This window comes from Cheilinus undulatus, linkage group 12 (assembly GCF_018320785.1).
Source record: "Cheilinus undulatus linkage group 12, ASM1832078v1, whole genome shotgun sequence".
Lineage (NCBI taxonomy): Eukaryota > Metazoa > Chordata > Actinopteri > Labriformes > Labridae > Cheilinus > Cheilinus undulatus.
In genome coordinates, this window is record NC_054876.1 from 15,537,808 (window position 1) to 15,562,706 (window position 24,899).

At 39.1% G+C, this 24,899-nt stretch overlaps 1 protein-coding gene across 12 annotated transcripts in view; it reads left to right on the top strand.

Annotated features, from left to right (window-relative positions):
- The window catches only part of LOC121518815 (RNA-binding protein Musashi homolog 2), a 479,548-nt gene that overhangs the window by 230,986 nt on the left and 223,663 nt on the right, over window positions 1–24,899 (top strand). The gene's annotated exons all lie outside the window — the stretch shown is intronic.

Consider the following 24,899-nt stretch of genomic DNA (forward strand, 5'->3'; position numbering starts at 1 on the left):
AAATAGTTTTTATGGTTGAATGCTGTGCTTGATTAATTTCTGACTTCTCAGAGAAGCCCAGTGAGCCGGCTCAAACTTGGGTATAAAAGATTCATTTAGTTTGAAATTCCTCATTCTTTTTCAAAGTAGTAAAATGACAAGAGCTCTCTTAAATTAAAAATAAAAAATTACGACAGTTGCTATTCTGAAATCTGCTATCAAATTTCCATTGGAAACAAAAACATTACTAAACCCTTATTTATGCTTGGTTTTACATCAAGATCTTTCTCTGATAAATAAGAATTTTAAAGGGAGGAGAACGATGGGTATGAAGGGCCCAATGCCAGTTTTCACCTTGGGCCCCCAAATTGCTTAATCCGCCAGTGATCACAGTGTCTCTTTTTTGTATGTTTTGATGTGGCTAGAATTCAAGGGGACTTTCAGCCATTTTGGTGATGGAAGTTTTATAATCAGATCCTTGTTTGTTCAGACTCTAATGGAACAATAGAAATTTCTGCATTAAAATGTCTGCAAGTAATAGAACGCAAATGCTGACACTCGAGGGGCCCCGTTATCTCTGTCTGCCTCACATCTGAGCATTTCTGTTTATTTCTTAAAGCCAACCTTTAACAAACTAAAACACGCTGGAGTCAGACATTATTATAGCTCTCACTAATGTCCCAGCCTTTGTCTATTCACTTAATTGTAGCATCGTTGTCCTGATGGAATTGCTCCGTGACCTTTAGTATTTTTATTTCTCCAGCCCTTATATTTGCTAAGTGATGGTATTCTGGCTGATTAGTACACCCTCCGTCCCCTCAGACGCACACCCGTACACACACTATTACAAAACACAATGTATTCACTCCCAGTACCCCCTCTCCCATTGTTCTGCTTTATAACACTGGGAAAGGAGCATCAGTCAAGTATATTAGCTGGATCCTATTACTGTCACCAGATTGCCTCTGTGAGCCATCTTAAAGAGCCCCCAGACAAAACTTCCTGTCATGTTAATCCAAGCTTTAATAAATAGAGGGATGTGTTACCATATTCAAATGGGGGCTCCCGTATTTGTGCTGACAAAGAGAGACGGGCTATCACAGAGTGACAGATGAAAGTGTTTTGCATGAAAAGGAGGAGGAAAAAAAGTTTTTATCTGTGCTCATTCTCTCCCATTCTGTAGAGAAATGTCAAATTATTGAATTGGCCTTTAAAGAAAAAGCTTAAGCCTAATCTAAGTAAAACAGTGCAGGTATTAAGGATGGTGGCCATTGTGAGCGAAATGAATGCTATTCAAGTCAAGCTAGCATCTCATTTTATCCCCCGTGTTCACCTATTGATATCAAAGAATATAATACACACCTTGTCTCCTGAGAGAGATTTATGTTCCTGTGAATATTACAGCATACTGTTATTAAGCAAAGTCTTTTATTAAATCAAATTTTCTAGATGGTTATTCAAAGGTGTTACAAGCTGTAGTTAAAGATGAGGCATTCACAGAAGAGCAGCAGGAGCCCTTTGCATCTGCAGGTATTCTAATCAGCAACAAAGAGAGCTGAAAACGAGCAGTCAGACTCAAGGCCGACTCTGAGAGTCTCGTGTGGAAAAGAGCAAAGACAGAGGCCGACATGCTGTCTTTCAGTCTGGGTTAATATCTAGCTTAGTCGTTCCCCGCCTCTGAAGAAATAAGCCATATCTGTATATTTTACCAGGCAGTGTGGAGGATTTCATTTCATTAAAGGCTGATTGAATCTGAGCATGTTTGTTCGTCTCTGCCGCCGTGTGACTGAAATGATCCATGTTTGCTGAGGCAGCATGGGCTTCCCCGCTTCTCCGGTTCACTCAGCATTATTATAAGGTGTCTCTGAAGAAATACGGGATGTGATGGAGCTACCTTTTCGACCAGTGTCACCAAAATATTTTAACTCTTACACTATGTAGAAGTATTTATGAATACTTGATACAAGTAAAGTCATTGTGCAGATATTTTAAAGTCATAGAGCCCAAAATTTATTATTAATAATAGTGAACATTTTTGCATTGAATATCAGTAGTGTTAAGTTGAAATTAAAATCAAACAATTAAGTAGTTACTGAATTGATTTTATACCATTATAACACCCCCTGGGGTCGGAGTGCATTAAAAGTCCAAAAATGATCTTGATAAAGAATACACTCAGAAATCAGGCAAAACTGAGCATCGCTGAGTTTGGTTAATTTTAGCACTGCAAGCTTTGTGATCCTCCTTTCAGATTAACATTCAGATATAGTGCTATGCAGAACTTTTAGGCATGTTAGGGCCAAAAATTGAGGCTGATGTAAGGTGTAGATTTGGTGAGTGAGCTGCCTGTGGGCACCATCAGGCAAATTTAAGGATTGGCACAACCCCCCTGTGCTCTGGATGTCTTATCATATTACCAAGGGCATGTGAAAATAATCTGTTGAAAAATAACTAAGTCCACACCTTTGGGCAGACGGGAGTGGATGTGGCAAGTAAGCACAACCTAAGGTACTGTCAGGGCAGATATCAGGGTTTGCCACAAGCACCTGGTTAAGCCGTGGATGTCCCAAGGGCCTGAAAACTGTTGGCAGTCTCCTGAAGTATCACCAGATGTGAAAAGCTCCAGACAAAAGAGATGCCATCAAGCTTGACTTTGGCTGCTGAGTTACACGTGTGGCGAGTTTGACTCTGCCTGCCTGCAGCCCCTGGTTGTGGTACTTTGGGGCCCTGTGATGAATCCCAACCTATATACATTTTATTTCCATTTCCTAGCTTTAAATACTGCCAGGTATGCTCCTCTTACAAAATTATCTTTTATGTTTGCTGGTTTTCATCCAGGCAGTAGAGCCAGAGGTGAAGTGTTGTTAGACTGAGCTACAGCCAGTCTTTGGCTCCAGCACTGGCTAGTGGTTGGTGGATGGTTACAGCTTAGACATATCTGACCAGCTTTGAGGACTAGTATGGCTGACTAGAGGGGGTGACTGTTTGGTCGTGTATAGCTGACTAATGGTGACAAGGGATGAGTATCAAAGCCTAATGCCAACATGGCACCCTTATCAACACATTGGTTCCCAAAAATACAGCAAAATTTTGTGACTTAATTCTGGTACCCTGCCACACCGACACAACTCCCTGTCACAAATGAAAAACATGAAAATAAAATATTAAATATGTGCAATTTCTGTTCACTTCTGTATTTCAGCAGAGCATGAGCATCTTTATGTTTTCTGCTGTATGAAGAAATGTCTGTGCCTTGCCTGTGTTTCCCTACTAAAGACACAGTCAAACTGACTGACACATTTACTTTATTGTTTGTCTCTGTTTGATTAATATTCTTATCCTATGTTCTATTGGCATCTTTATTAGATATTTTCTAAATCATTTATTATAGTGAGACAGCTTTTATTCACTCTGCAAACACTTTTTTTTTTCCTCTTCAAAGTGTAGATTAAGGCACAGTTTAAGCACTGGCATCATTAAAAAAGAATGGATTTAGCACAGTATAGGGAAAGACACACAACACCAAACCATAGTGGTGACAAGGGCTGGGTATCATTTAGGTTTTTTCTGATACTGGTGCTAAATTGGGACTTTCTAAAGGTGCTTGTGGCTTAATGGTGCCTGAATTGATACTTTTAAGAGAAGAAAAGCATGTCGGACATCGGCAGGGGAATAAAAGCTGTGTGGGTATCTTAAATGATTTGCAACCTCAAACGATGCCAGCAGAACATGGAAAGAGAAAAAGAAACAAGTGTAACCTCTTTATGTAAGAGGCTCAAGCAACACTCATGTAATGGCGTTGCATCAGTCAGTGTGGTTATTTCTTTGGTAGGAAAATGCATCAACATCAGAGACATTACTCCAGACAGCAAAACAATTTACAACATAATTTACCATCAGCTTGAATAAGTGAGTACACACAAATCACCCAGTTTACATAATGTTTTTCCTTCCTTTTATTTGGGGTGGCATTTGGATTGTGGAGTATTGAAACGAAGTATCGATATCGGTGTTGTTATTTTGAGATTTTAGAAAAAATGAGAAGTTAAATAAACTCAGTTAAGTCAGGTCCACTTTGTTAAAAACACACGTGATTTGAAGTTATAAATATTTCTTTAACAGCACTTCTTAATCCGCATTTATTGCTGTTATTTATGTTTGGTGGTGAAGCTGTTCTGGGATCTCTCTGCCTAGATGGGATCTCTCTCCTATGTCGATAAGGAAAGCCTGAGGCAGGGAGAAAAGCAGCAAAACCCAGAGCAGAGCAGGCATCAGTGACAACAGAATGACAATGATTAATGCCCCGTCCACACGGAAACAAATTCAGGTGTATACGCAAAAGTTTTATGTCGGATCGGCGTTTCAACCACAGGAAACGGGGTTTCTGGCGACTGTAAATGATACTATTTGAAAACGGGTCCCAGAGTGAATTAATTCGTAAACGACTACCGTTTCATCTCTGTGTGGACAGCTATTCGCATCTTTCTTAAAACAGTTACGTCACACATAGCGTATCTCCCTTAACGCGCCTGCGCGGGTCTGACCAAAACATTAATGGCGGACTACAGGGTTGTGTTCATGCTGCAGAAGCTACTGAGCTTGTTACGGCTTTTACAGCAAATCTGATGCTCCTTTACCACCACCACGAAACGCACACACAGTATGTTCTTAAATCCAACGTGGAGAACAACCAGAAGGACAACTAGAAGAACGTTTGTGTCAGTTTTCTTTAGCTTCTTCTTCTTCTCTTTTGGTGCATTTCCGTGGCAGCGTTACAGCGCCACGTACAGGCTTGGCATATGCACTACAGCATTTCCAGTTGTTTCAGTGGTTCCTTTATCTTTACGGAAAAGTTTTTCAAAACAAAACGGCAATATATCATTTTTGTCTCCGTGTACAGAGCTGTCAGAAGTCAGAAGCAGAATGAAGGAGGAGCTGGGGTGGAGGAGAGGCGCAAGAGCAGCTTGCAGAGAGAGTGGCAGAGCATAGAGCAGTTTAAATAAGGCAGCATGAGAGCAGGTTAGCCAATAGCGTGCTTTGAGCAAACCAGCTGGTCATCAGATTTCAGTTTTCATGGTCAATATGTTGAGTCTTATACCAAGAGAATTAATCAATAAAAAAATTGTGTTGCCATGGAAATCAGCTAATTTGTGGTAAATATGATGTATCTAGAGGGTTTTTACGTAGAAATTTATAGAATCACCATGCTCTTGTCAACAGAAGAGTAGCTTTCTCTGCCTAAGTTATAATCAAATTAGGATGCATCACCTTAGAAAAAAGGAATGGCCACACAACATATAATGGCTGGATTTTTAAAATGTCAAAAAAATAATATTAACTTTGAATAATACAGTGATGCAGTAATTATAAGACATGGATTAGTTTATAGCATTTAACAGGGCACATCATTTTTAAAAAAAGTTGTTTACCTGACCTTATGTCAACTCTTCCGGTGTTCTTCTTTTGTCCTCTGCAGCCTCCTCACATTTTCAACCCATTTGCTCATTCAAACAAACCTCCTCCTGGACTTCCCTCTGACTCTCTGAATCATGTTTTCACACAGCCTCCCCAAACATTTCATAGTACCCTCTGACCTTTCTCTGTCCTCCACTCAATGCTGCCTGGAGCTATATTTACTCTAACAAGGAGGAGGGAAGAAGGGGCGGATGATGTAAAACCTGTTTCTTGTGTGTATGTGTTTGTGTGCGTGTACTGAGAGAGAAATCTGATTGGCTTTCCAGGAGGAAGAACATCATTTTAAATAAGTCCTCAATGTTAAACTGTTTGCTCTAGGGCTTAGGGATTGCTCACCTCTCCAAATACTATTTTAGCTTGAAAGCACAATATTTCCCAGCCTGAGCTCTCACATGGGAAAAAGGAGTGAAGGAGGGAGGGCTGTGGTGCAGCAGTTTTCATGGAGGTGGCTTGCAGGCATACTCCATCCTGACAGAATGAGGAGGCACTCTGCACGAGTGTGGCGGAGAGGAAAGGGGGCCTATTAATAAAATGACTCCATAATGGGTAGTTCCCTGCAGCTCGGCAAAGGAAGACAGGCGGATTGATGGACGAGGCCTGCTTCCTCGAGCAGACTGAGCTCAACTGTGTGGACATGCTACTGTGGGGGCAAATGTAAGGCCAGACTCCAACAACATACCCAAGTCCTGATCGTACAGAAAGGAAGAAGCTTGTAAACCATTTCCTGTTTCGTGTTATTAAAGTGTCAGGGGGCAGAGTATAACAAGAAACCCCCAACATAGTGCTTTATTGAGCCTAGTAAAGAACTTTCTAGAGAGAGCTGAAGAAAAACATTAAAGCAGACATATTTTACTCTTTTAAGACAAGTTTATATCGGTCTCAGAGGTCCCCAAAACATGCCTGTGAAGTTTGTTTCTGAAAGAACACTCCAGTATTGAATTTTTGCATGTCTAAAACCCCTCTGTTTCAGCCCTGCTCAGAACGAGCTGTTTCTGTGGCTTTAAATGTTAATGAGCTGTCTGACTCCGGCCCATGACCACACCCTTCTCAGGAGATGGATGATGTTACAATGTTACAGACACTTTTATCCAAAGTTAAGGACCTGACTGGTATTTGAACCACCAATCTCCCAGATAAAAGTCAGCAGGGTAACCCACTGAGCTATCCAGCATCTCAGCTGGCAGCGGAGAGGAAGATGAGTAGACGACGGTGAAACCTTTTTCCAAGCGGCGAGGGCCAACCGAACCTGGTGGCGGTCCTAACTCCCCATATTACATCATGAGGGGAAAATCTGAGAATGGCTTGTTTCAGCACATATTTTCTGAAAGGTGGAGAAAGAGGGGATTGCGGACAGGCCAGGGACACATAATTTTGTTAAAAAAAGCCTGAAACAGTAATTGTTGCATGATATGTCCCCTTTAAGGCCTAAATTATAGTTTATAGCAGATCCATTCAGTTGGTGGCCTGTAGACTAAACAAGAATCAAGTGCATCCATAAAATCAAGAAAAACCAAAACAAAATATCACAATAAAGATATGACTGGCAAACAGTGATAGTGGAAAGAATTTTTGAATCCTTCACACAGCTGTTTGTCTAGACCTCAACACACACAAATATTCAGTTCAGTCATCAGTGATATTGATCTTGCCTGTTGCCTCTCTTGCGCTTATCTGATGGAAATATACAGACGAAGGATAAAGGCTGACAATTACAGACTGCTGTATAAGTGTGGGAAACTAATTATTTGATGTGAAAAAAATCACCTTTTTTAAGGCTTTTTTGGGAATTATTTTTCCAACTAAGACTTAAAGGGATATTCCAATATTTTTGAAGTTGAATTGTATGTTCCATTAGCCTCCAGTGATTTCAGTGAGCATTGCTTCTTTAAGAAGGACTCGCTGGTTGTACTCGCGAAGATGCTAGGCTCTTCAGCAGGGGTCATCAACGTCATTTTCACAAGGGTCAGCTTTTTCTTGACTGACGCTGTGGGGCCCGGACATAGAAGTAACCAAAAATAATATCAATATTTTCATCTATTTAACACATACTCATAAAAACATGAATTCCTTTCAAAATTAATGGAACTTAAAACCTTTAATAGCAAGATCAGTTCCTGTCACCTATACTTCAGTCAGCCACAGGGGGGCGATTGAGATTCTTTAGCTTCACATTTCTGGAGCCCTCTTGATGTTTGTCACTGAGCTTGATGCTAACATGCTGTGTCGTGATTGGCCAGAAGCACATGCAGGAAACAGCTCTTGTGTGAATATTCTCAGGAGGAAATTGCACTCTAAAAGAGCCTTATGTAGGAAATTGATGCAAAATACGTCATTTTTAATCAAGATAATAAGCACGTGTTTACTATGCCAAATTACAGAAATGCTGAAGGTTGAAGGTTTTATTTAAACTTCAAGGAAGAAAGTGAAACAATATGATGACATACTTTGCCCTCTCAAACTGTCTGAATTAAATAACCCTCTGGGAGCAAGATGGGCAGCCATGGGGGGCCTGATGTGGCCCCCGCGCCTTCAGGTGACTAACACTGCTATACAGTGTAACAGATGGGTACAGGTTCTCCATGGAATTTACTGAGTTGTTTGGTAAAAATAGGCCTTAAAACAATGTCGGCTCGAACATACACACTTTCAAAAATTTTGAAGCTTTTTATTTTATACCTAGGAAGTCTCTGTGACTTTGTCACTATATTGCAATGCAAGAGCACGTAACCAGTAGCCAAAGCCTGCATGTATAGCCTAGTTTCCTGGCAACCAGTGAGTCCTTCTTAAAGGAGCAGTGCTCACTGAAATTACTGGAGGCTAATGCCACCACTACTTCTCATACGGCCAAACTTCAAAAATACTGAAATATCCCTTTAAAAGAGCCACAAGTTGTCACAAAAGAGCCCCATGTGGCTCAAAAGCCCTGTGTTGAGTATCACTGATCTAGCACATGCTTTATTAATCCTAATATGCACAAGTATTTAACCAAGTCTGTTTTAAGAGGTGAATGTAGAAGAGTTAAACTGAAAAAAGAATGAAATATGGCATTTTATTTGTTAAAAAAAACTCCTTTTATTCCTTTCAATGGTTTATTTTAATTACCAAATACTGTGCATTACCTTACATTAAAAGCATGGCACAGGCTATGGAAATATGAAAAACCACAAAGAGCTTAAGTCTGCTCATTCATCTGCATATTGTTTATTGTTACATCATTTTATTTTCCAAGCTAGTTTGCCTATTTGTAAGTGATGTTTGAAAGGCCTGTTTGTTTGATCTTATTCTCTAACATTCAAAAGGTACATATTGTTAACACATTTAGATTCCTTTTTAATAGACCCGACATAGGGAATGGACATGTCATATTAGCAACCAACTTTTTCTTAAAAATGTGTCCCTTCTAAAAAACTTTATTGATTAGGCCTGGTGCTTGTTTTGCAGCAAAGACAGCTGAATGGACCCAAACAGAATGTCCCCATACATTCTTGCCTTAAAGTAAGAAAGCAGTAAGGTAAACAAGACTCCCAAAGTGACAGTGTAACATTTGTGCACTGCATAATTGGCCCAACTTTACAGCAGACTTATAATAACATATTCCAGAGAGAGGGATTGTTTACAAGAAAAGGATGAGTAAATCCGATCATTTTTTAACTGTTCTTTGTTTGAGGCTGGTCTGGAGATGTGCTAATGAAATATTGTTTTGCCATAACAGTGTTATGCTCTGCCCTAACAATACAGCCTTCTCCTGAAGGCATCACTCCATCATCCTTTCATTACATTTCTTTGTAACAGTACATTGATTAGAGTGGCCTCAGCACGACTGCCTCTTTAATTGTGTATTTGCCGATCTGAAAAGCGACACAGAGCGCTGTGGTAGAATCTGCACTAACCATTTCAACGACGCTCGCAGGCATTCTCTGACACACAAAGTTCATCGTTAGAATATACAACGGCGTGTATCACCATGGCGACCTCCTTGGATGCCGAGTGGGGGACCTCATAAATATGTAATCCTGACAGATTTGAGGAATTGTCTTCCTCAAGTGTTCCTCTCAAGCCATTTTGTTAATGTCAACATGAAGGAAAGTCGCTGGAATAAGTGTTGACATTCAGCCCATGGTGTGTATCATTAATAATTACATACACAAGAATTCCTGTCACATGAGAGCTGGAAAACACTTGAACCTCGTTTTTCTGTCACTCTCATTTTTCTGTAATTAGGTGTAAGAAATAATTGTGAACCCTCTGATACAGTGGGCTTCATTTATAGTCTAATCACACACAATGAATGTCATTCCTCAAATATGTGATCGTCCATTAGTAATTAAAATGTTGCATTACTGGAGCGCCCTTATTTCCTCTCTCTGTACTATAAATCATCAAAAAAAAAGTTGAATTTCAATCAGAATGCAAATTGACTTCAGAGGAAAATAATAGACCCAACCAAATGACAAACCATGTCTTGAAAGAGGAAAACCAGACTTTTAAGCAGGGCCCATGCTATAAGAATTTGATCATTTTAACAGAGCAATGATAAGCTCACACTAACCGTATATTTCACACACTACGTGTCCTCAGCGTTCCACATGAAGAATGCATCTTACAGCAGTTTTACTTTGACTGGCAGCATGCATGTAAACAACAGATTACTTAGCCTTTCTGAGATTGATTTGCTGGGCATTTGGATATTGCTTCTACCACGGATGCATACATTAGGTAATAAAAAGAATCATGTTGTCTATAAAGGATGTGTGGTGTCATTAAAATAAAAAAATGTTTTTTCACTTCAAAAAAATTGAGCATATAGCGTTAGGCAGGGATCAGCTGATCACACACAAGCCTTCATCAGCTGACAGCCAGCTGATTCACTTCTAGGCACGTGTTTGGCAACTCACTTTCAAGCTGCCTGCTGCTCTTTGCGTCACTTTTTGCAACCCTCCTCCACCCCAGCTCCTCCTTTATTCCTCATCTGACTTAATGTCATTTTATAGTCATTGATGCCTGCTGCACTCTGGGGTTTTTCACTGCTTCTCTGCCTGCCTCAGGCTTTCCTTATACACAGAAAGAGCAGGAACATGTGCTGTTCCTGCTTGATGCTTTCCACATATGATTGTGGAAGGGCCCAGAACAGCCACACCACCAAAAATAAATAACAGCAGTAACTAATAAGTGCTGATAAGGAGAAATGCAAATCATGTGTGTTTCTTGACATAGTCCTAACTGAATATACACACCACATATGTACCATACTTACTGTGGTACATATGTGGTGCTTTTTCTATCTTAGTGTTTGTAAAGTTTGCACTTCAACCATGCACTTCTATTACTCTTGCTGTGGGCTGCCAGTCATTAAAAAAGAGGTATATTCCTTTTTTGGCATGAGAGAGAGAGGTTGTATAGCAGGTTTGGCCTTTGAAAAAAACTAGCATGTCTATCTAGTCCCTCGTTTAAGAACAGTGTCCCTTTTGCCCCTGTGTGTAATTGCAAGAGCTTATGGGGAGCGAAAATTTTGCCCTCTGCTCCTCGTTAAACCTCCACTTGTAAAAGCGTTGGAGCGTGCATGCAGCACATTGCGGCTCAACGTTCCCAGACAATGATATAGATTTCCTCTACAAAAGAACAATCGAAAGGGTTGTCACAAATTTGTCCATTGTCACTGGGTCGCTATCATTTCTCCGCTAATTGCCATCATTGTAATAGAATATTAGATGCTCTGCACTGCAAAGGGAGTGTTGATGAAGGGGAAGTGCCAGCTGGGTTTTTTCCTTGACCTGTATCTGTCGTAATGATAGCGATAATAATGATAATGTGATACTTCATTGATCCCTAAAGGGGTTTTTCTTACTTCTGTTTCCCCTCCAAAGAGTGGCCGCTGTAGAGGTTCAGCTTCAGACTGCTGCTCCTGAAGGAGGTAGGAATCAGTCTCTACCTCTGAGACTCTTAAGGAAACTGATGCTTATAAAGAGGGGGGGCTCAGGCATGGTCCTCCAGTCAGAAAGTGGTCTCTACAGTGAATGTGAGTTCACTGTAGACCCTACAGTGTAGAACATGCTGGACAAAAGTGGGTCACTGCGACTTTTCAGAGATTTTTTGGTAGCAGCTAGGGGAAAAAACGAAGCTGAGACTAAAGTTAGGGTGTTGAAATGGAGGATTATGCTAGAAAAATTCCTTCTGCTTGTTTTCTATACATCAGTCAATCTGCATATTTGGCACAGTTCCTTACACACCAGCCTGTGGCTCAGTCCCAGCCAATTAACATTTGTGTGGTTATTGCTTTATATATCACACTGAAGTGACATTTTAAAGGAGGGAACGCTAATGAGTCTGGACAGTGTAATAAACTTAATGCTAATCAACAAAAGAAAATCTGCTGCTTGATCTTAAATTTAAACATATTTAATTTTCCAGCCTAGAGGAGAGTGCTGTTAAAGTTGTACTTTGGTTATGAATTTCTTAAACATTAAGGTAAATAAATGTTAGTTCTAATCTTTAGGAACATTGTAGAGACACCAGTTTGGGGTGGATCTATCAGTTATGGTCTATATTTATATCTAACAATAAATCTTTAATTCCTAAAATAGAGATTTAAAACTTAAACTACTGGAGCCTAATCCTATTCAGTAAGGCACCATGAAACATCAAATTAAGTAATATTTACTCCTTTTCTAGAAACTTAGTATTTTAACTAGCGTTGGTCAGGCTTTATTGCCATAATTAGAAAAGTGATGATAGGGAGGTTGATAGAACAATATTTTTGTCTCAAATTTTGCAAAGCAGAAGTCGCAATCATAATGACAACAGATGAACAAGTAAGCAAAGTGGATGCTGAACAGCAAAAACATGGACATTTTACAGCTCTGTGTATTTTGGACTTTCTCTGTGCTTTACTATAGGGGCAAAAAAGGTCTCCTCTGTGCTTGAAGGTGATATCTGAAGGCAGACAACAACACTGTAAAGGCCAAAATATATTAACGCATTATGTGATGTGTTTTAATTGCTGCCCCTAGCATGCACTGGCAGCAGGGCATCAACCCACTAGATGACGGTAATGTACCTATGCTAGCTGCCAACTGCCAACCAGAACAGAAGGGCAGGGAGAAGAAATATACTTGATCTGTTTTGACACAAATCTGAATCTTACAGTATCTCATGATTGGCATACTAGAGATCAAGAATTAATTTTCAATTCAAACCAAAGAGGTGATCATTTCAGCATCTTTTTCGGTCTAATGTACATAAGAGACTGTAAATTATTATTTGACACTAAAAAGCTTAATAGAATGGGCTCAAGATAATGTTTTTTAGTAAGTTTGTCGCATTTTTATCAGTCAGTTACAATCACAGCAAAGAAACAGTAATCTGTAATTGCAAAATGTAATAGGATTAAAATGTGTTGGCTTAAGCAGAAACATATTTATCAGACACTTGTCAGTGGAAAAAACAAACATAAATCCAAAGTATTCACTGTAAATGATGCAGTGGGAGAGAAGGTGCCATGCTTTAAAAAGTGACCATGTTAGCGGGTTACTTTTCAGCTGTAGGTTTCGGTGGTTGTCGTATTACATTGTTAAAACACTGAACATTTTCTCTTATGTCTAATAAATGCTAAACAGATGTGAATTTAATGAAGCTGAACTCTTGAAATTTCATCCCAAACGCATCTGAAGTGTAGTCACCTTTTAATATGGCCGCTTTTTTAACTGTAACACCAGTTAATAGTGATCATAGATCCTGTTATTTTCAATGTCCATGTTGTAATCAATAAGAAATTTAGAATTAATTGTGATTAATAATCGTGATCTAATTATTAATCAACATAGTTGTGATGATCATTTTGGCCCAAAACACACATGCCTTCTATGAGGCATGCACAAAACACCAAGATCAGTTTGGGTCTCGTTGAGGGGCACACATAAAAGAGTAAACTCACTTCCAGTTGCACTATTTAGATGTGTTAGATTGGCCTCAAGGAGTTCAATTTAGGCCAATCTCAGTTGGACAAGAATGCTTATGCATACTTTATAAGTCCAGTTTTAGTCACACTGACACAATAGTTCAACATTATAAGACTGCATAAAGGTACCCTTGGGTAACGTAGCTTGTTCCTTTGGAGCTAGCAGTTTGGAATTAGAGTGAGCCGTGGCAGCGCTCATTAAACCAAACCATGTCAATCCACTCAGTGGGATATTTAGGGTTTACTTTGCATTACTAGAGTTATGCAACACTTGGTTACTCAGTGTCAGGTATTTATATGAGGATTTGTTAAAGCTGAATTAGCCCCATATTGACAAAAGTAGTTGTAAGCTTTTCAAAATGATCCTCTCTTTAGGCGTCACCTGGTGAAACCCCTGCAGAGAGCACAGACTGTTCCACAGTGTTTGCAGAATGAGCACAAATCCCAGTGATCCCTGACTCCACAACTGTCACAAAAAATGTCTGATAACTACACACACTGAGCACGATTCTTTCAAGTTGGAAAACAGTGACTTTCACAGAGAATATAACGGTTAAAGGGGAGATGGAAACCTCTGTGCACCAGCACAACCAGTACAAATCCCCACAGGTTGCCAACATGAAAACAGCGCCCAGAGCTCTGACAAAAGGATGGGGACAGTCAGTCCCAGGTCACTCTCTGTGGTTCAGGTCTCTCCTTTGGCATCAGATATGATCTATATCAGTGTCACCCCCAAATTGGTAGAAAGCTCCTCTGGTAGCCTTCAGCCGTGAGCAGAATGTAAATGTGCATTTGACACCTCTAAATCGCTGTCATAATTCATTTCCAGAGCTCTTAAATCTCTCCCTGTCACCTGGCACCTCTGCTGTTTTCTTGTCCAAAAACAGAGCACATTAGCCTTTATTGATGCCTTTGTCCTTTAATACATAATTCATCATTCAGCAATCTTTTTTTCTGAATGATTGTGTATTTTTTTTCTGTGGTTTTTCAAACATATGGATTAATGCAGACAAAGAGGTTGAAATTTGTGCAGAGAGACGTTTCGAGTTATGACAGGAAGTGGTTAAGCATCCATGTCTCAGGTGTCAGAGCAGAGTGATGGATAGCGATTTGCCTACCTTGCTCTTGAATTTATGTGCAACATGCATTGTTTCTCTTTAATCTACATTTCCTCTTCAGCTTGTGTTGTCTAGTTATCATTACATGGTCATACAGTACCATCAATTTACAGAGGGATACATCTGCTGGGGTTTATTACCGAGCTTAGATTTTAATTTTAACACTGTTTGAATATAGTATATTTCTTGAAATGCTTTTCACAATTTTTCATTGATAATGCAGGAAACTCATGGAACTAGTGTGGCATTTTACAGACTATAAAGCATGTCAGACAAAGAGGGAAACCAGGATTAAATTAGCACAGTATATATTTCTCTCTTTACTGCACAACCTTCAGAGTATCCTTCGATGCTTTAGGACCACTTTTTTAGTGTTTCAGACTACCTGTAGCAGCTACCAGCTACAGCATATGTAGCTTTTACTTTACTTTAAGTGCCTAAACCAAAACCTTCCTTTAAGTATGATTGAATTATTTATTTTAGTACCTTTGGTGATGTGTACACAGCTGAATAAAAGACAGGCTGGAGTAATTTTAGATTTAAGGTATTCTACTCAGTCTTTTTTCAGGGTTCCTGCAGGTCCTTGGAAAGTCTTAAATGGTCTTAAGTGGTATATTTAGAATTAAAGGCCACAAATAGTGTCCAAAAAAAAAAAATCTGATCTTTATCAGTGAGAAGTCTTAACTTTTAGCAGGCACTTAGAGTAAGAAATGTCCTTATGCAATCTTTGTTTTCCAGCCAGCCTTATACGGTTTTGATCATCTTCCACCACAAATTTTTGCATACATATTTTCCATAATTCAGGGAATTCAGTGTTAGATATTCTAAATTTCCTAGGGGAGGAATCCAGACCCCTCTCTGATTTTGTCTGACTCCCTTTGATTTAATAGATTCAATACTGTTTTGAAACTCTAGTCCAGTGCTCTGACATCTGGGCTACCAGGTTGCCCACTTTGAAATCCTTACAGCCCACCTTTATACTAACTGTTCTTCCCTAACAAAAAGTATTATTCTGTTTTTAATAGTTTAACCGTTTAGAATCAGGTTAGCACCAAAAATGTGTTGAAATAAATATCAAATATTGATGGAGTAGAGGTGTTAAATGTGTCAGAAGTCATCAACTTTGGGCAGTTATGACCCTCAAAATCCCTTTTGCCCTATACCAATTGACATTTGATCAAAGTTTCATTAGACCATAAAATTTCATCCTGGTCTGGTGTACTGAAAAACAACATGCAAAAAGTGGTATTCGTTTTTCTCATTTCAGGACATAAAAGTCTTAAATTTGACTTTTAAAAGCATGTAGGAACCCTATTTTTGTAAACTTGCGAAGTTGTGTTCATGTATAGCACTTACATCTTATGGGTACTTAGATGTTTTCAAAGTTTTAGGATAAGATACGATATGATGCGATATTGTGTGATTGGGCAAACAGTACTATATTATCTGAACTCTGGTGCAATCTATACGTTTTTCCTTTTTTTAAAAAAATATTGCATATATATATATATGTAGTATATATATATATATATATATATATATATATATATATATATATCAGTCAATATAAAACAGTACAGTATGTTATGATTTGATATGATCATTATAACAATTGTGATACCATCTCATCCTGTACATTTGTCTTCAACACTGGTCCCTTAATATTGAATAACTTAAGTAGAAAATAATTTAATTGAAACTATACAACCATTATTTAATACAGTGCAATAGGTTAAGACATTGGCTCCCAACCTGGGGTCTGGGACCCGCTTGCGGTGGGCACCAGAGATTTTAGGGGGGGCACAAGGCTCTGTCTGCTTTCGAGATTCACTCGTACTAATTAAAATCATTATAAAACACTTATAAGTTCATGCACAGGTCTCTTGATAAGGAAACTTTTGTATGGGGCTATTCTATATAGATTTGAACAATGAAAACTTAATTTTTATGTTAATTTTTGACATCCATGTGTCATCTTTTGTTTTGGGGGTCCTCAGCCCCTCTACAATACAAGTGAGGGGGTTCATAGAAATAAAGGCTGGGAACCACTGTGTTAAGATATACAAAAAAAATGTATAACAAAAACTGAAAAATCAAACACTGGAAAAGTAAAACAAGATCATTCAGTGAACTAGTCTACTTGCTAGTACTGACTGATCATGATTAATAAGACTGATGAGTAACAAGGTCCGAAAACTGCTTGAATCACTGCCCTCCATTGGTGGGCAGTAAACTGGTATCAATATCATCACCACTATTGAATGTCCTCATTGCTGGTTTAAACAATGAGGGTATAACTAAAACTAAAATCCGTTCCACCTATTGGTCAACCAATTGTGGTGAGTAAATACAAGTAAACCGGCATCATCATTTACAGTCTGATACACATGGGCTCTCTCTTCTTCAAGTTTGACATTCATCCAATTTTGGTCTTTCTGGGGCTCACACAGGCTATGTGTTGAAGTGAACTTATCTTGAATCCAGCACGACAGCAGTTTGCATCACCAGCGAAACAACCAATGTGTTTTAACCAAAGACTCACTTGTTTTAGGTCAAAGATTATTCAAGAAGCCGGCTGTGGCTCTGATCGTGGTCAAAGGTGCAGCTGTAAACACTGTAAATCCATGCACTCAATACCATTTCAGCTAAAGAGCTAAATTAAAAGACACATTTTGTAAAGGTTATTCAAACTGAAATGTCCCATTTGTTGTGTTGTTTGAATGTTTTTTTATTGTGATAAGCCACATCATGACATTTGCTGTTTTCAATAGCAGCTTAACTCAACTCAGCAGGAAAGAGGGAAACGTCAAACTGTGACTAAAAGTACTGAGAACTGAATACACAAAAACTTATGAAAACAACTTTCTGTGATGTTATGCACAGGATTGAGTTGAGTATGGCATCGCAGGCTTCTTTTAGGGGGAAAAGGGGGTCATAGCACTTGAACATGCATTAAAATGTGTTATCCCTTTCAATCATGCAGTCGTGAGATATAATGCCAGCGTGCAAAGAACCAACAGAAGAAAAAAATACAATGTTTTAAATTCTAGGTCATATTGCCCAGCTCTGCTACCTTCTGAACTGTGAACTAAAGTAAAATTGCAGGTAAGCAAACACTTCACCTTCCTAATACACTCCTGTCGGCCCCTTTTTTGTTTTGAGGAGAAGGTTATTAGGTTCAGATGTGTTTGCTGCTTTAGTTAAAGAGCTGCTCAGCCCGACTGTCTCCAGCAGCCCTCTCTTTTTTTTAAGTGGTCATGGACTGTTCCAGTGCATACACGGGCGGTGAAATAGACTTTTGCTCTTTTCTTCATTGTCACAAAAGGCCAGGCACTTCACTGGAGTTCCCATTCCCCTTTTACATAGTGATAAGACAGCCATTATCCTTTGAACCTTTCTTTTCAGTGAGCCAGGAGAAAAGGAAGAGTGAAAGAGGAGGAGGAGGAGGACAGAGAAAGATTTCTTCCCTGAGGTGAGCCCGGCCTCACCTCTGTGTGGCGGGCTTTTTTGTGAGCAGTGAAGAGGTCCTTAACCTTCTATCAGATGGAGGCACACAGTTGTGTTCTGCTTGAATAACTACATTGAAAAGCCCTGAAGCACGGGAGATGGTTCTATAGACTCTGCAAGTGGCAGAGAGAGAGACTGAGAGAGAGATGGATAGAAAGAGAGAGAGAGAGTATTGTATGACCTGCTGGAGTGTGACTCTCACATCATGTGCACATTCTTTGTTAAAGTGCCCATCAGTGCTTCACTGTGAATCTGTGTTCTTTGTTGTATGGGTCTCACTGACAGGATGGTCCTCCTCTAATAATGTCACAACAACACGGTTCACACATTCATATAATACACTTCCTTTAATAGAGCTCACTTCATTTTACACAGTAACAGCCTCCCTGCTCTCAGGCTGCAAATGGCTTTACAGCAGCAACAATATCAATATCGGAGCACTCACATTTGAATGTCATGCTGCATGAAGGTCTCGGCCTGCTTGATGGCTGAGGATACTGTGGGCTGCTGTTAGAGTTCAAGCCAATCAGGTTGCACAAAGAATTCATTGTTTACCTTGGTGAAAAAATGGTTTAATTAAAGTTTCAAAGCTAAACCAGGCAGTACAGAACTCGGCGCTACAAAATATTGTAGGAGCTATAAATTCAAAATCCAAATTAAAATGAACCAAAAGAGAATTCACCGCCAAATACGTGATTGGAATGAAAATTCTTTCCTGCTTTTCAGTGCAGCTTTGCGGCAAGATGCTTTTAAAGACTTTAGTTTGGGCTTTTAAAAGTTCTGAAACCTTCTCACAGTATATTGCAAAGATAATCTACAAGTTAAGCTGAATTTTACCCAGAATAATTTATCAATCCTTTTAAAAGATCCCTAGAAAAATAGATTACATATTTAACACTTTGTCAAAAATTGCCCTAAATTTCCAGGATGCCACAAAGGACTGATGTTTGAATGGGATATTACTATTTTCTTAAAACAGTTGCTTCCAATTGCATGTCATAAGCCTTAAACTGAATATATTGAAAGGTTTGTACCCAAAGAGTGAGCTAAGAAATCCTGAAGTCCTGCATTGGGACTTGACAAGTTTAGTAGGGATGATGCACAGTTCCTTAGATTGCAGGAATTAACGACCCAGGTCACCTGAGTACATGGGAGGCCATCTAATCACTAAGCCTTCTGCACTCATTATTTAGCACCTTTTTTTTTTTTTTTTTTTTAAACATTATTTTTTGGGCGTTTTGCCTTTATTTTTTTTAATTGGACAGCTGAAGAGAGCCAGGAAATACAGGGAGAGAGAGTGGGGGAAGAAAGGAACTAAAACAGCGCTGAGACAGGAATCGATCTTGTGACAAGTGCGTTGAGAACTATAGCCGGTTTAGCTTAGTTGGGAGAGCAGGTGCCCATTTTCAGGGACTTTTTTAAATATTTATGGTTTATTTTATATACATATATCCTTTTACTCACATATATTTAAAGGGCTTCATTGGAGAAATAAATCTGCTTTGGAATTTTTAGCTCATACTGGCCCCTAATAATTTGCCAAACATGACCAAGCCAGCTCAACCTTTAACTAAGTAACTTAATGTATCTTATTTCAGTAAGGAAGACTCTTGTCATACATTTTTATAATTGTATTTTAAAATGGATATACAGTTTTATTTGACAGGGAAGGCTCTGCTTAAAAGATGCTCCCCCTTATGGATACATTCATTAATGACAATGCATACTGAATACAATAAAATTAGTTCAAAAGCAACTGATACATAGTAGCATGAATGTGAATATGAGGGTAGAATAGGCTTTAAGCTGTAAAGGAGGAGGCTGGGCTTGTCTAAAAAATACTTTAGCAAGAGCCACTATACAAACCCGGAATGTAAGGTAGATAATAGATCAGTTAGTATGTAGTTGAAATGAAATAAAACATGGGATTGGTGGATAATTATGAGGTTAAATGGGATGCAAATATCTGCATTGTGTCAGAAGAACCAATATGTCACTGATCATGAGCATTTTTTTATTTTACTGGTATCAGGCTAAAACCTTGTATCTAAATTTTTCATGATTTTAATTTGTTTTTATAAATCTTATTTATATCATTTTTCTAAATTATAAATTTTCCCTGAAAAGTTGTCATTTTGGAGGTACCAGTCTTTGGCCCAACACCAGCATTATGAAAGTTCCACCTGGCTGAAAGATTTTTTAAGATATTAAAATGTGCTGACTTTGAACTCTGAGATGCTTTTCAAAGAAAATGATAAATGATGGTTGGCTATTTAGGTATTTATATCTCACACTGGGGCCTTTACTGTAGTTTTGTGGCTTTATTAACATAAAAGAGGTGCTTTCTAATTTTTTCTGCTAATTTTTAATTCTTTAGTTAAAGGGGGAAGGGCCTCATTTTGGTCTTTGCCCTGGGCCTCCAAATGACTAAAACCAGTCCTGCCTCACACCTGCAGCTCTCCAGACACATCAGTTCACCCTGCCTCATTTTAGAGCTTTGGTTTTATATTTCTGCTCTTTTGACAATATTTATGATCATTGGTGCACTAAAGATCAAATAAAACACCCACGTTTGAACAACTTTCACTAGATAGTAAATATTACGTTATCTCCACATGTGATCCGTGTGTGTTATAGGCTACTCATTGATGACACGCATCGGCATAAAAGATATGGGTGGGAGAGAGTATTGGTAGGCGTTTCTGGAGAAAAAGTTAAAACGAGGAAATGAGAAGCTTCAATTTGAACACAAGACAGCACACCTCAGTGAATGAGCTTACTGAAGACACACCACCTGCAAACTTCTTCTGCTCTCTTCTCTTACACACGCTCCTCCGTCCAGCGTATCCAACAGTAATAATATACAGATTTAGAATAATAAACCTTTATGTTTGAAAGTTAAAGCCTGTCTTCTTCGTGTGGGAAGCAGATTTATTGATGTGACCTACCATGAATCTTTACTGATGACAGAGTTTACCTTCATAAATGTTTTTAGTTTAAGTTTTTTTTTTTGTTGTTGTTGTTTTTTTTTTTTGTTTTTTTTAAGTGAGCCTTAAAAGAGCCACAACTGGTCACTAAAGAGCCATATGCGGCTCAAGAGCTGCGGGTTGAGTATCACTGATGTAGAGAAACATTAATATAGAATATACATAGAACATTAAAAAAATCAACAAAAAATGTAAATAGCTTACTGCATTTTTAAAAAAATGTTCTTCAATAGACAATCAAATAGACTCCCGATAGCAGGAGCATGCATCTTAAACATCAATAATAATGGCTAAAATTAAAGTACTTGTGCAGTACCTTTGTAAATTAAACCACTCTGGTAGCTAACTTCTTGAGCACGTCTTAGACCCACTTGACATTGTCAGCCAACCACAGAAGCAAAATTGGGTTTATACCAAGCTTCAGCCTCTTGTGGTGAAAAATAAAGCCAATAAGGAATGCAAAAATGAAAAACTGCAGGTCCTTAAATGTCCACTAGAGGCTGGCTGCAGAAACACTGAAAGTCCCATACACACCCCATGTTTAACTGGATGCGTTGCAGTCGAAACATACATGGTTACAGCCTGGTTGATGATAGAGATTTAGGTCGTAATATTTCATGTCTTGACAGGCACATTTTCAAAAGGGGTTTAATTTTGTTTTTGCCGGTCCATTTAGGTTTTAGAAGCATACAAGCTAAATCTAACAAGGGGCATGGAATTGTTGTCAGGAGGCCTCAGCTCCAACATAGATTGGCTTTGGAAGGCATCTTCATGGAGGTTCTTTATTTATATTCCTTATGAGTTTGGTCCAAGGCTCTGAATGCTTTGGAAGGGAGTGGGTCTCTGTGGATAACTCAGTTGCTTGTAGAACCCTTATTAACAACTGAAAGATAATAAAGACTTAGTTTGCCTAAGCATGCCTTTCCTACAGCTTTGTTCTGAATGTAAAATAACAACTTAAAGATCTTCAACAGTAATTCCACTCAAGGTCAACTTGAATTCCTGCTTCAGACTTTTAGGGAAACCCTAACCTAAACATTGGACAGAGGGGTGTTGTAGTAACCTAGCATTATGTTGTGTTCATCTTGCATTTACATTTTGAGTTTCTCTGGTATCAGATGATGAGGTCAAATGGCATACATTTCTGCCTTCCCGGTATAATTACAAACTGTTTCTAGTCTTCAGTTTCCCCTCAGATTCTGTTCGAAAGTTCTTTAATTATCCAGCCAGGGACTTCATGTAGTAATAAGAGTTACTGTGTTGCATTAAAGCTCTCCAGAAGTTTTTGTGTTCTTCAGACTTAATGAATCACACTACTACTTCAAGTTATTCCACTTGCTCTCAGTCACTTTAGTGTGATTTTCATTTGACCACCTGGTATGAGACACAGCTATACTTACCTGACATTATAGAAGTCACTTTATAACACAGTCGCTGCAGGTGATACTGCTTTTTGGCACCTGCTTGTTTGGTTGCAAGGGTGTTTGTATGATATGTCTACAGAGGATGCATTTCAGAGATTTTAATGACTATTGACGGTTGTACAGAACCTACAGTACTGTGGTGCTAGCTGTAAATTTATACTGAAAAGCTACTTTTTTATCCACTGTTATTTTTTTTAATCACACTGACTACTTCCCTTAAAATTTTCTCTTGGAATAAGCATTATAAGTAATTGCTTATTATAGATCTTTTTCCACACATGCACTCATGAAAATTGCTGGAAAATGTCTCAACAGCTTGCTCCAGGGAACTTCTTGAGTTAAAAGAGTGCTGCAGATCACAATGAGACGTTTACAACCAGGATCCAGAAATAACTTTTTGTATCATCGGCTTAGTTGGTGGGTCAGTCCAAAGATCCATTTGCTAAGTATATCTTTTAGAGTGGTAACCTTGCAAAGCAAGGTTTGGCCAGATTCCGTGTCTGTCATCAGGCAGATCCGTCTTGCACAGCTCCAATCTGAAATTATTGTGTCAAGTCTGAGAATGGACTGGGCAAATCAGCTTCATTTGCAGAGAATAAGCAATAGCTATGGGTGGAGTTCTTTGTACTTCAAGCTGGTAGTAAAAGCTGCGGCCATTTTACCATCTCAGGTTCAGCCACAAATTTTCTATTGGACTGAGGTCTGGGCTTTGACTTGGCCACTCCAGAACATTCACCTTGTTCCCTTTAAAACCATTCTGTGTAGCTTGAAAATCAATCTTCTCCTAAGCCGTAGTTCTCTTGCAGAGTGAATAAGACTGTCCTCCAAAATTTTCCTATATTTTGCTGCATTCTTTTTACCCTCTGCCCTTACATGCCTTCCGGAGCAGGCTGCTGAGAAGCATCCCCACAGCGTGATGCTGCCAATACTGTGCTTTGCAGTGGGGATGGCATGTGTGCAGATGCCCCAAACAAAGCCTCTTGCCTGATGGCTAAAAAGCACCATTTTGGTCTCAGCAGACCGTTGAACTTTCTTCCACTTGACAATGGAGTCTCCATCCTGCCTTTTGATGAACTCTAGTCCACATTTAATCTGAGTTTTCTTCACTAGTGGCTTTCTCTTCCACTCTTCCATAAAGCTTTGACTGGCAAAGAACTTGAGTAACAGTTGTTGTATGCAGAGTCTCCCCCATCTCAGCTCCCGAAGCTTGTAACTCCCTCAGAGGAGTCATGGTTGTCTCCCACTAGTCTCCTTCTTGCATGGTAACTCAGTTTGTGAGGATGGCCCGATCTAGGCAGATTTACACCTGTACTATATTCCCTCCATTTCTGGATTTAACTGAACTCTGGAGGTTGTTCAGTGCCTTAGACTGTTTGTATCAATTCCTTGACATATACTTTTCAAGAACCTTTTCTCTGAGTTGGGTGGAGTGTTCCTTTGTCTTCAGGGTGTAATGGTGGCGAGGAATCCTGATTGACCAGTGATGGGACCTTCCAGACACAGGTGTCTTTATACTGCAATCACTTGAGACATATCCATTGCACTCAGGTGATCCCCATTTCACAAACTGTGAGATTAGTAGCACCAATTGGTTGGACTTCATTCGAATTAGATAAGTCACTTTAAAGCACCTGAATTTTTTTGCGATAACTTATTTTACTTTTCTTATTTAGCCAAAGCCAAATTATATTGACCATGATTGATCTATAAAATCAATAAAAGGCTTGACCATCCAAGGGGGTGAATACTTTAATAGGCACTAAATGCTTTGTTACTTCAAAGACCAGGTTCGGGACCTTCTTCCTGCAAATTGTGACTATTCCTGTTATTTTTACATCACAGGAAACATGGCATATTAAAGTGTTGCAAGTCTTCATCATTATGGTGTAACAGTATGAATTTTGTGATTCAGAAATGTTTTTAAACATTGACTTTCTGTATACTGTCTCATTAGGGCTGAAGAACAAATAACTATCCCCTGTTAAATTAGGAAATTCTGAGGTATTTCGGGGAGGTGCAAATAAAGTGATGGGTAGCCTCATGTGGCCTGTGAGCAGTGCATTGAATAACCGGGCCGCACAAGCTGTGCCAACATCTTGTGTGCCAAATGTGTGGCAAGAGGGTGGCGCGAACAGTGTGCCAGTGCTAGTCTGCCTGGCTGCCAGGCTCTTCTCTTTATCCAATCAGACTGTTCGGCTCGAGTGAGACCCCTACTCTTGTCTGTTGCTCCATCTCTGTTCTTCCCTAAGCTTTGAAAAAAAAAAAGCACCCAGACACATGCTTGTGTGCACATCTTTTCCCCTCTGTCACACTTACCTAGACACTCTAAGCAGGGAGGGGATGTTGCAGTATGCTCTCTGTTTGCATCCCCCTTTGTTTTATAATTCTTCTTCCCTGAAAAGGCTAAATTATCATGCCTCAGTCTGTTTTTTAAACATGTCTTGAGTGTGCCTAG